This window comes from Mustela lutreola, chromosome 4 (assembly GCF_030435805.1).
Source record: "Mustela lutreola isolate mMusLut2 chromosome 4, mMusLut2.pri, whole genome shotgun sequence".
NCBI lineage: Eukaryota > Metazoa > Chordata > Mammalia > Carnivora > Mustelidae > Mustela > Mustela lutreola.
In genome coordinates, this window is record NC_081293.1 from 107841231 (window position 1) to 107850016 (window position 8786).

General features: G+C 53.6%; 1 long non-coding RNA gene across 1 annotated transcript; it reads right to left on the bottom strand.

Moving 5' to 3' along the window:
* Positions 1-2624: 2624 nt before the first annotated feature.
* LOC131830368 (uncharacterized) lies at positions 2625-4060 on the bottom strand. Its single transcript, XR_009353130.1, has 2 exons — positions 3890-4060; positions 2625-2880 (listed from the first exon to the last, which is right to left on the bottom strand). It is a non-coding gene; the product is annotated as an uncharacterized LOC131830368 (long non-coding RNA).
* Positions 4061-8786: the final 4726 nt, after the last annotated feature.

Genomic DNA, 8786 nt, shown 5'->3' on the forward strand with positions numbered 1-8786 from the left:
GGTCATGGAACCATAACGACGAGGAAGAAAACCCAAAATAAGATTAAGGTGCTGGCATCTGAATGCAGGTAGAGTAAAAACAAAGTCATTAACACGTTGTTTGTTTTCCCAGAGTTTTGGCCACTGTCCTGGCAAGCTGAATGGGCCCTGCCAGGAGCAGCGAGCATGCACAAGCCACCGTGTGGGGAGGACAGGGTGGGGGGTCCAGACAGAACTGCATAGTTCTGCTTTGCTTTGACAAATGCTGTGACTCAGGTCCCTCTTGCAAACGCATACAGCAGCCTTAAAACCGGTCCTGCATGGTCCAGGCTGGAAGCCCCTGCTTTCTACCCACCTTGCCATTGGGATGTGTGGTGTGAGGTGGGGATGTGCAGCCCTTTTGTGCTTCTGTGTTTCACGTGCTGCCTGCTCTCCCCAGAAGCTGTGGTCTACTCCCCAGCCGGTAAACCTTGCTCCCACTGACCACCCGCTGCCACCTGGTCCTCCATACAAGCCGGAACTCACGTGCGCCTTCTCTAACCCAGCAGGGGCAGCATGTGTCCAGGACCCGTCGTGTGACAGGCTCAGTGCTGGGTATTGTGCGTGGCCTGTGTTATTCTCGCTGCAATCCATTCAGGCTGGCAGGGTCCTCCCATCACCGTCCAGGGAGGAGCAATGGGCTCTGACCACGGACCCCCACAGGGAAAGGTCAGAGCCTGAATTAGGATCCAGGCCATCTGACTAGAATAAAATGTCCCTCCCTCCCTGCTCTGCAGGACCTTGTGTTTCCCAGGGTCGGGTCTGGCCTCTCCTGTCTCTGCACCCTGCCCCCGGCTCTGCTCCTGTTTCCCAGCTGTCCATCTCCGGAGGCACGGGCTCCCTTGCCCACAGCATCAGGTGGCAAGTCTGCACCAGGAGAGAGCCTGTGTGCACTTGACGTCCATGTGTTGGGGCTCTTCTCAGTCCATCATGCAGACAGGGTCAACCAAGTCCACTTCCTTTCTAGTGGTTTCTTCAATCTCCCAGCTCCTAGGGCCAATGAGAGGGTGGGCAGGTACAGACGGAGGGCACTGGGGCAGTGATGTGTCCGGGTGTGGGGCCTGGGGGGGCTACAGGGACCGGGTGGTGGAGAGCCGGCCGGCCGTGCTGGGGTCTCTGGTGGTCATCAGAGGGTCCATGTCCCTCTGGGGCCTTGCTCAACCTGCACCGCACCAGCACGCCCAGCTGGAGGCACTCACGGAACTGTCCGGGGCCTGGACATCCCCGGGGGTGATTTCCCGCCCCGAGGTGTGGACGGGCTGAGCCGAGGCCATGAAGTGAAGGTTCTGTAGGTTAGAAAGACCCTGCACAGCCTGGGTGTCCGGCTAGGGCACGGAGCGGCCCACCACGGGGACAGGACTCGCGGAGGTGGGGAGAGGGGAACCAGTGAGGAAGGCAGAGGGTGATGGACCCAGTGCTATGGGCATCGTAGGACCCACCTCTCAGGTGGCCCAGAGCAAAGGCAGGGGACTGCCCCCCGGCCCCGATGCCAATGCAGAAAGCGAACGAACATATTTGCCGGCCCTCAGGGACAGAACTGGCTTTCGGGGGTCTCCGTGGGTAAGAATGCTAGAGCTGCTTTGGTGCCTTTGGATTTGGGGTTAAAAATGCAATCTGTCACTTCTAAGGACTTCTAGGGATTTTCCAAGGCCAGTGCTACAGGCAGCCAAGTGCTCGGCACACCGCTCCCTTCACCCCTCCCCACGCGCCCCTGCTGACGTCAGGGAATGGCCTTGGGGAGAGGAGGAACGCTGGCTCCTCCAGGTGGGGGTCATGTTCCTCAGCCTTGAGCAGAGAATTTCCAGGACAAGCATGGCTGCTGCACAGCGTCTCTTGCCACAGAATCAGGCGGACCAAGGGGCTGCGGGTGACAGTCACGCAAAATAGCACTGCCATGTTCTCGCATGATGCGCTGTTGGTGGGGTTCATACCATGAGGAGAGACAGAGACAGGGAGACAGAGAGACAGAGATGGGAGACAGAGACAGAGAGACAGCCAGAGGCAGAGAGACACGGAGAGATAAACAGACACAGACAGACACAGAGAGACAAAGACAGAGACAGAGACAGACAAACAGAGACAGAGACAAAGAGACAGAGACACAGAGATAGACACAGAGAGACAGAGACAGACAGACATAGATACAGAGACTGATACGGAAACATAGAGACAGAGAGAGACAGAAGCAGATGCAGATATAGAGAGAAAGAGACACAGAAACAGAGAGAGAGAGAGAAACAGAGATGTGAAACAGAGATGGACAGAGAGGCAGAGAGAGATGGAGAGACAGATAGAGAGATGGGAGACAGAGACACAGAGACAGAGAGAAAATAGAGAGAGAGAGACAGAGAGACAGAGACAGAGACAGACACAGGTACAGATAGACACAGAAACAGACAGAAACAGAGATGGGAGATAGAGATACAGAGACAGACAGAGATGGCAGACAGAGAGACAGACAGACAGAGATGGGAGACAGAGAGACACAGAGACAAAGAGAGACAGAGACACAGAGACAGACGTTGGAGACAGAGATCATGTAGAAGGTTGAAAGCCTGGAGAGAGGACCTTGCCTGTGTCTATGCAAACCCAGCTGGAGATCTTAGTGAAACAGAATATTTATTGGGGAATACAGTTTACCAAAACCCACACAAGTAGGTTGCCGAGGAGGCAGGAAGAGGAGGAGGAGGTGAGTTCACCAGCAGGCACACTTCACAGGAAAACTGCAAAACCTTATCGTCGAGTATATCACAGCAAGGCCTCAGTACGGGGAGTTCCAGCGAGCTTTTTGAGACGAGACTGAAACTTCGAATTCTTTTCATGAAGCAAATATAGTAACGATATTTAAACCTGATAAATAACCTAAAAAAAAGATTTCCAAACTAATGTTATTTTAAATAACCAAACAGAGCACCCAGACAAACTTTTCAACAAACCAATTCCAACATCACTTTGGGAACTAGTTAAGAATCCTCCCAGACTGACTGGTTTTAGCACCTTGCTCAAGGGCGAGTCAGCGTTAGGAAATGTGTTAATGCTATTTATCTTATGAATGGGTCTAAGGAAGAGACTCCCATGACTCCCCCCTTAGATGATACAAATGTCTTCAGTTAAAAGTCAACACAAATTTCCAGCTGAGGGAGCGGCAGAGGGACAGAGAATCCCAGACAGACTCTGTGCAGAGCGTGGAGCCCCACGCAGGGCTTGATCTCACGACCCTGAGATCATGACCTCAGCAGAAACCGGGAGTCAGACGCTCACCCAACTGAGTCCCCCAGGTGCCCCAGCAACATATGTCACAGGTAAGGGAATCAATATCCCTAGTGGATAAAAGACACCCCAAAACACTTTACTTTTCAGGAGTTACTTTTATTATGTTGAAATATCCTTTAACACTTTAGCACTTCCTCGGGTGAAGGGGAGCCCAGAACACGTATTTCTGATGGCACTAGCCTGTCCTCGCTGACACGCGTGAATTACACGCACAGCATTGCTCTGTAACGTCGGTGATGAGGGTCCTGGCAGCTGAGGGCTGGCAGGGACGGCTCCCTGCTCTTTGGGGGCTGCGGGACCCCAAGGCTCAGGAACAAAGACGGGCATCGTTTTCTCTTTTGAATTTAAGTCTTTACCGCAGTTCAAATGCTCTCTCCCTCGTACACCAGTTCAAAGCTTCTTTAATTCGGTTAAAAGACAGACCGAGAATCACAAATTCATCAATGTTTGTCTTTCGGGATGTACATGTGGAGAAAAATATCTGGGCAAAAGTTCGGAATAAATTGGAATTATTTTGAAACAAAAAGCCCTATAAAATGGCTGTAAGGGAGGTAAAAATAGGTGATTCACAAAAAAGAGACGTAAAAACAGCTCTTACACTTATCAAACGGTGCCCGAACTTCACGCATGGCGAGAGGCACGCGCATCATAACGACACTGATGGGGAGAACGCAGGCTGTCGGGACTCCAAAACCTGGACCGTGTGCTCGGCGGGCGTCTGGCGGAGGGTCCCTGCTCTACTCTGCTGAGGGAACTCCTGGGGAGACAAACTTGGCGATATCCAAAATACAGACATCTTTACGCGCTGGCCCACAACCCCGCTTCTAGACATTTACCCTGAGAACACACCTCCCCACACAAAACCTCGTGTGTGCCCACAGCCACGCCTTGCAGCGTTGCTCGTCATTGCACAATATTGGAAATTACCGAACTGTCCAAGTATAGGACAGTGGCTTTAAAAAAAAAAAATAGGTTACTAACACAGAAGGAGAAGAAAGCAATTGTGTGGAAGAGGAAAGATGTGCACGGAGGGCTGGGAGCGGCTTCTCGGGGGTGCCGTGGGCTGTGGCAGGCAGACACCGAAGAAGACAGAGAGCACGCTGCGTAGTAAGAAAGAAGGGGGATAGCGAAGTACACGTGTGTCCGACAGTCCCGGCAAAAACAGCGGGGAACGCCGCCCGGGAGGGATGGAGGAGCAGAGAACGAGGGGACTGGGTCCTCCAGGGAGGGAACAGAGTCGAGGAAGGGCTGGGGCAGGGAGTGGATGTCTGGGTGCGTCTTCGAGGTCTGACTGCTGGAGACGAATCAGCATTCCATGTACTCAGAGAACAGCATGAAATCAGCCGTCGCGGGGGTGCAGGGGAGCACGAGCGGATCACGAGCGGGATGCATGGGGAGACGCGCTGCGCGCTCGGTTTGCAGGGAGAGTCGAAGCGAGCAACCGGCATGAGGCGACTGACGTGTCGTAAACGTGTCATTGCTGCAACGAACCCGACGGCGAACTGGGGGCCTGGTGCTGTGGCGCGGGGATGGGCCGGAGTGGCTCGGAGGCCGTCGTGGGTCGGCGCCACGATGACACGGACAACGCGAGTCAGGTTCTCGTCGGAGTAGGGAGAAGGCAAGGGGGGCACGCGGGGGGTTTGGTGGGGCTGGAGGGTCTGGCGTGCGCGTGTGTGAACGTGTGCACACATGCGCGTGTATGCTGGCGCATGTGGGTGATTGAATGTGTGTGCACACACGTGTGGATGCTGGTGTGTGCGTGAATGTGTGTGCACACGCGCATGTATGCTGGCGTGTGCGTGTGTGAATGTGTGCACACACGTGTGTATGCTGGCACGTGCGTGAACATGTGTGCACATGCACGTGTATGCTGGTGCATGTGCGAATGTGTGCACACGGATCTGTATGCTGGTGTGCATGTGTGACCCTGTGTGTGCACACGCGTGTGAATGTGTGCGCACACACACACACACGTTTTGTCTGGTGGGATTGTCCAGAAGCAGCATCTCAGGAGCAGTGAGCACTCCTAGCGTCCCGGTCTCGCTGAGATCACAAATCCCCATTTTTCATTGAAGAGCATCAGGGCTCCTGGGAGATACGGCCGCCCCAAGGTCATGGGAAAGAAGACCGCAAGATGAGACTCCCCGCACATTTTATACGCCTACAAAGTTATCTTAAATATAGGTCGGAAAGGGTACCTGGGTGGCTCAGTCGTTGGGCATCTGCCTTCAGCTCAGGTGGTGGTCCCCGGGTCCTGGGATCAAGCCCCGCATCAGGCTTCCTGCTCGGCGGGGAGCTTGCTTCTCCCTCTTCCTCTCCTGGTCTCCCTGCTTGTGCTCACTCTCTCTGCAAGATAAATACACAAATATTAAGAAAAATAATTACAGTAGTAGTAACCAACAAATAAGGACCCGTTCTTTGGTGACATTTCTTCTGAGTCTCTGCTTTGTTTTCACATAGCCATGAATACGTGTATAATTATGTCAATAATTTTATTTTCTAGGTATCTGTGTAAATGAATTATATTTATGTGATAAACATCAAGTAGAAATAATATTTGTGTGTAATTTTTATCATATATGTAATTTCATTTCCATTTTCAAAAACGTATGGTATTACTAGTTTTTCCTGTTACTATAAAATAGTTGTTAAAATACACCACACTGCCCTGTAACGTGATGTGTCGCACGTGTCAGAGTTTAACAGACCTCTTCTCTTTGGCTGAACATCGATGTTCTTCCCCTCTTTCACCACCATGTATGTGAATATTTGATTTTTTTTTTCTCCTTAGTAAGTGTGCCTAAAATAACTCCTTACAGGTGCCACAAGCACTGTGCAGGTCCTGACCCCGCGTCCTGCTTCTTCTGGGGACACAGGCTGCCACAGGTCCTGCGGTTTCCTTCTGTGCTCCTTTGGCAGCCTGGAGGGCGTCCGTGAGGATGAGTCCCATGGTCACAGGGCACCTGCTTTCAAGGACATGGCCGCAGTAGTGACGTTAATCTGTGGTGCATCGTGCCTCCACCCCCGCCAGCTGCTCACCTGCTCGGTGGGCTTCCCCCACCCAGCCTGCCGTCGTTGTGAGCCTGGGGGCATCCGGGAGAACCGGCATCAGCTTCCTCCTCCCCCTCGTGGGCTTGGGAAGACCTGATGCCCGCAGATGACGTCTGGCGCCGGGATGAAAGTCTGCTGAGTGCTCTCTGTCCTCCCGCGGCTGAACGCCTCTGGCTTTGTGGACACAAGGTGGCCCTTTGCAGTTCCCCTATCAGCGCCCTGCCCTGGTTCTTGTGAGTGTCCTGCCCTGACGTGGCCCCAGCACTGCCCTGATGGACCCAGGGTTTGGCAGCGTGTCCCACATACCTTCTCAGTCAGGACTGTGGTCGTCCACCCAGGCCCCATTGGACTGCGGGACCCTGGGCACCCCTGTGCTCTGCTCAGCCCCTGCTGTCCTGCCTCATCTCTGTCTCCAATATGGTGCGACTCCCTCAAAGCAGAGCCGGTATCTGAGCTGGGGCGCTCAGAAGTGTACAGCCATCAAGAGACACGGTACATGCAGCTGGCAAGGACATGGGGCCGACTCTTCTCTGAAGAGGTGAAAAATAATTTTGGTGGCGTCTGGTCACATGCACGGAAGGCTGAGGTGCTTTCTGCAGTGACAAGAGTCATTGCTTAAAATGCCTTTACGTTTTGTCCTTCCATGGACTGTGAGCAGCTTCTGGGGTCTTCAGGTTGTTTGCGGGTTTTCTCCGTTAATGGGAAGGTTGTGTGTAACCTCTCCGTGTGTCTCTGTCTCTCCCACTCCCGCCTCTCGGGGTAGATCTTTGGGAGACACGATGCCCGCTTACACCGCTCTGTCCTCGACACGCGCCCACAGACGCTCACCCCCTGGAGGGGCGCAGGTCTGCTCTGCCCCCCGCTCAGCCACCAGCCTCAACCATGGCGGGAATGCTGCTCTGGACATGGCCTTAATTTTGCCAGTGATGAAAGTGTCAACGGCCAATCGCTAAATTTTGAAGAACCAGTTTTCATAGACGTGGGTGTTTAAAACCCAGTCGCTGGCTGCCCCTCAAAGGAAGCCATCGTGCTCCCACATCATCTAAAAATAATGTTGAGATGCTATTTCTGTGCCATGCCCTTTAATTATGACATCAAATTATACTATGGCTGTCAACATGCTTTACACAAAACACATTTAAAAACTTTGTTTTAGGAACAAAACCGGCGACTAAAATATAAATGGAAACACGAGCATACAAGCACGGGGAACAATGAGTTTCCTCCAAACAGCTTGAAATGATATCGAGAGCTTGATCTCATTTTAAACACAACTGCGTGAGACTTCTGGAAGGGATTTCACAGGCCTTTGAAACGTTTCGTCCTTCCATTTTAGCACATGCACAAACCCCCACATGAGAAACGTCACGGCCAGAGCAAAGGCGGCCCAGTGTAGAAGTGGTGTCCTCTGAGAGTCCTCCGGCACAAACTTCGCCACACTCCCCTCAACACGTGTTTTTTGCTCCAAGAACGCCTCTGGGGGATTCAGACTCGATGGCACACCACAGTGCTTTGTTGCAACCACTGCTGGGGACCGGGGACTTCCGGGTGATAGCGATGCCCCGAAACAGGGCTGTCCTTCTGCGTCTTGAGGATTTTCTGCTCTTACTTTGGCTTGTGTCAATGCAGCTACCCTCCCTGGATGGAAGGCAGGTGGTCTGGGGGAGCACAAATGCCGGGGACCTTCCTGTGTGGACAAATGTTAGTTTCTCCTGTTTTTCTTTATGTTAGAGAGAGAGCAGGGGGAGGGCAGACGGAGAGGGAGAGAATCTCTAGCAGACTCGGCACGGAGCACAGAGCCAAGGCAGGGCTCAAGCCCACGACCCCGAGGGCATGACCTGAGTGGAGTCAGGAGTGGGACGCCCAATCGACTGAGCCTCCCCGGCACCCGGCGCTGGCTTCTCTTACACGGACGTCCCTGACAGATGACAGGAAGACCCTGATTGTGAGTGATCGCACGTGTCCTCTCTCACATGCTGGGAGCAACTCCGGGCATAGACGCCGTGCACTTGCACACAACTCACACGAGTATGCGCAGACGCCCACGCAGACACACAGGCTCTCTCCACACACCACAATACACTTGCACATGCACACGCACACCACTCAGATGCTCATACGCAATACCTACATGCACACAATACCCCCCCATGCGCACACACACACACATACACACACTCACACACACGGGGGATCTTGTGCACACGCACATGCACACCCGCAGAAGCCTGGCTGGGGCGGTTCCGGTGACTTTCTCAACGACACGCGCTCCTCCTGCTCAGCTGGCTCGGAGCCGTTCGGAGCCTTGGCAAGTGACAGCGCCCATCAGCTGCTCCCGCTCGAACGCCCCTCTCTCCAGAGAGCCTCCTGTTGCATGGGCGCAAGGACCCAGGGCTGGAGTCGTCGGGAAACGGGTCCCGTGAGATCGGGAGGAAGGAGATGGC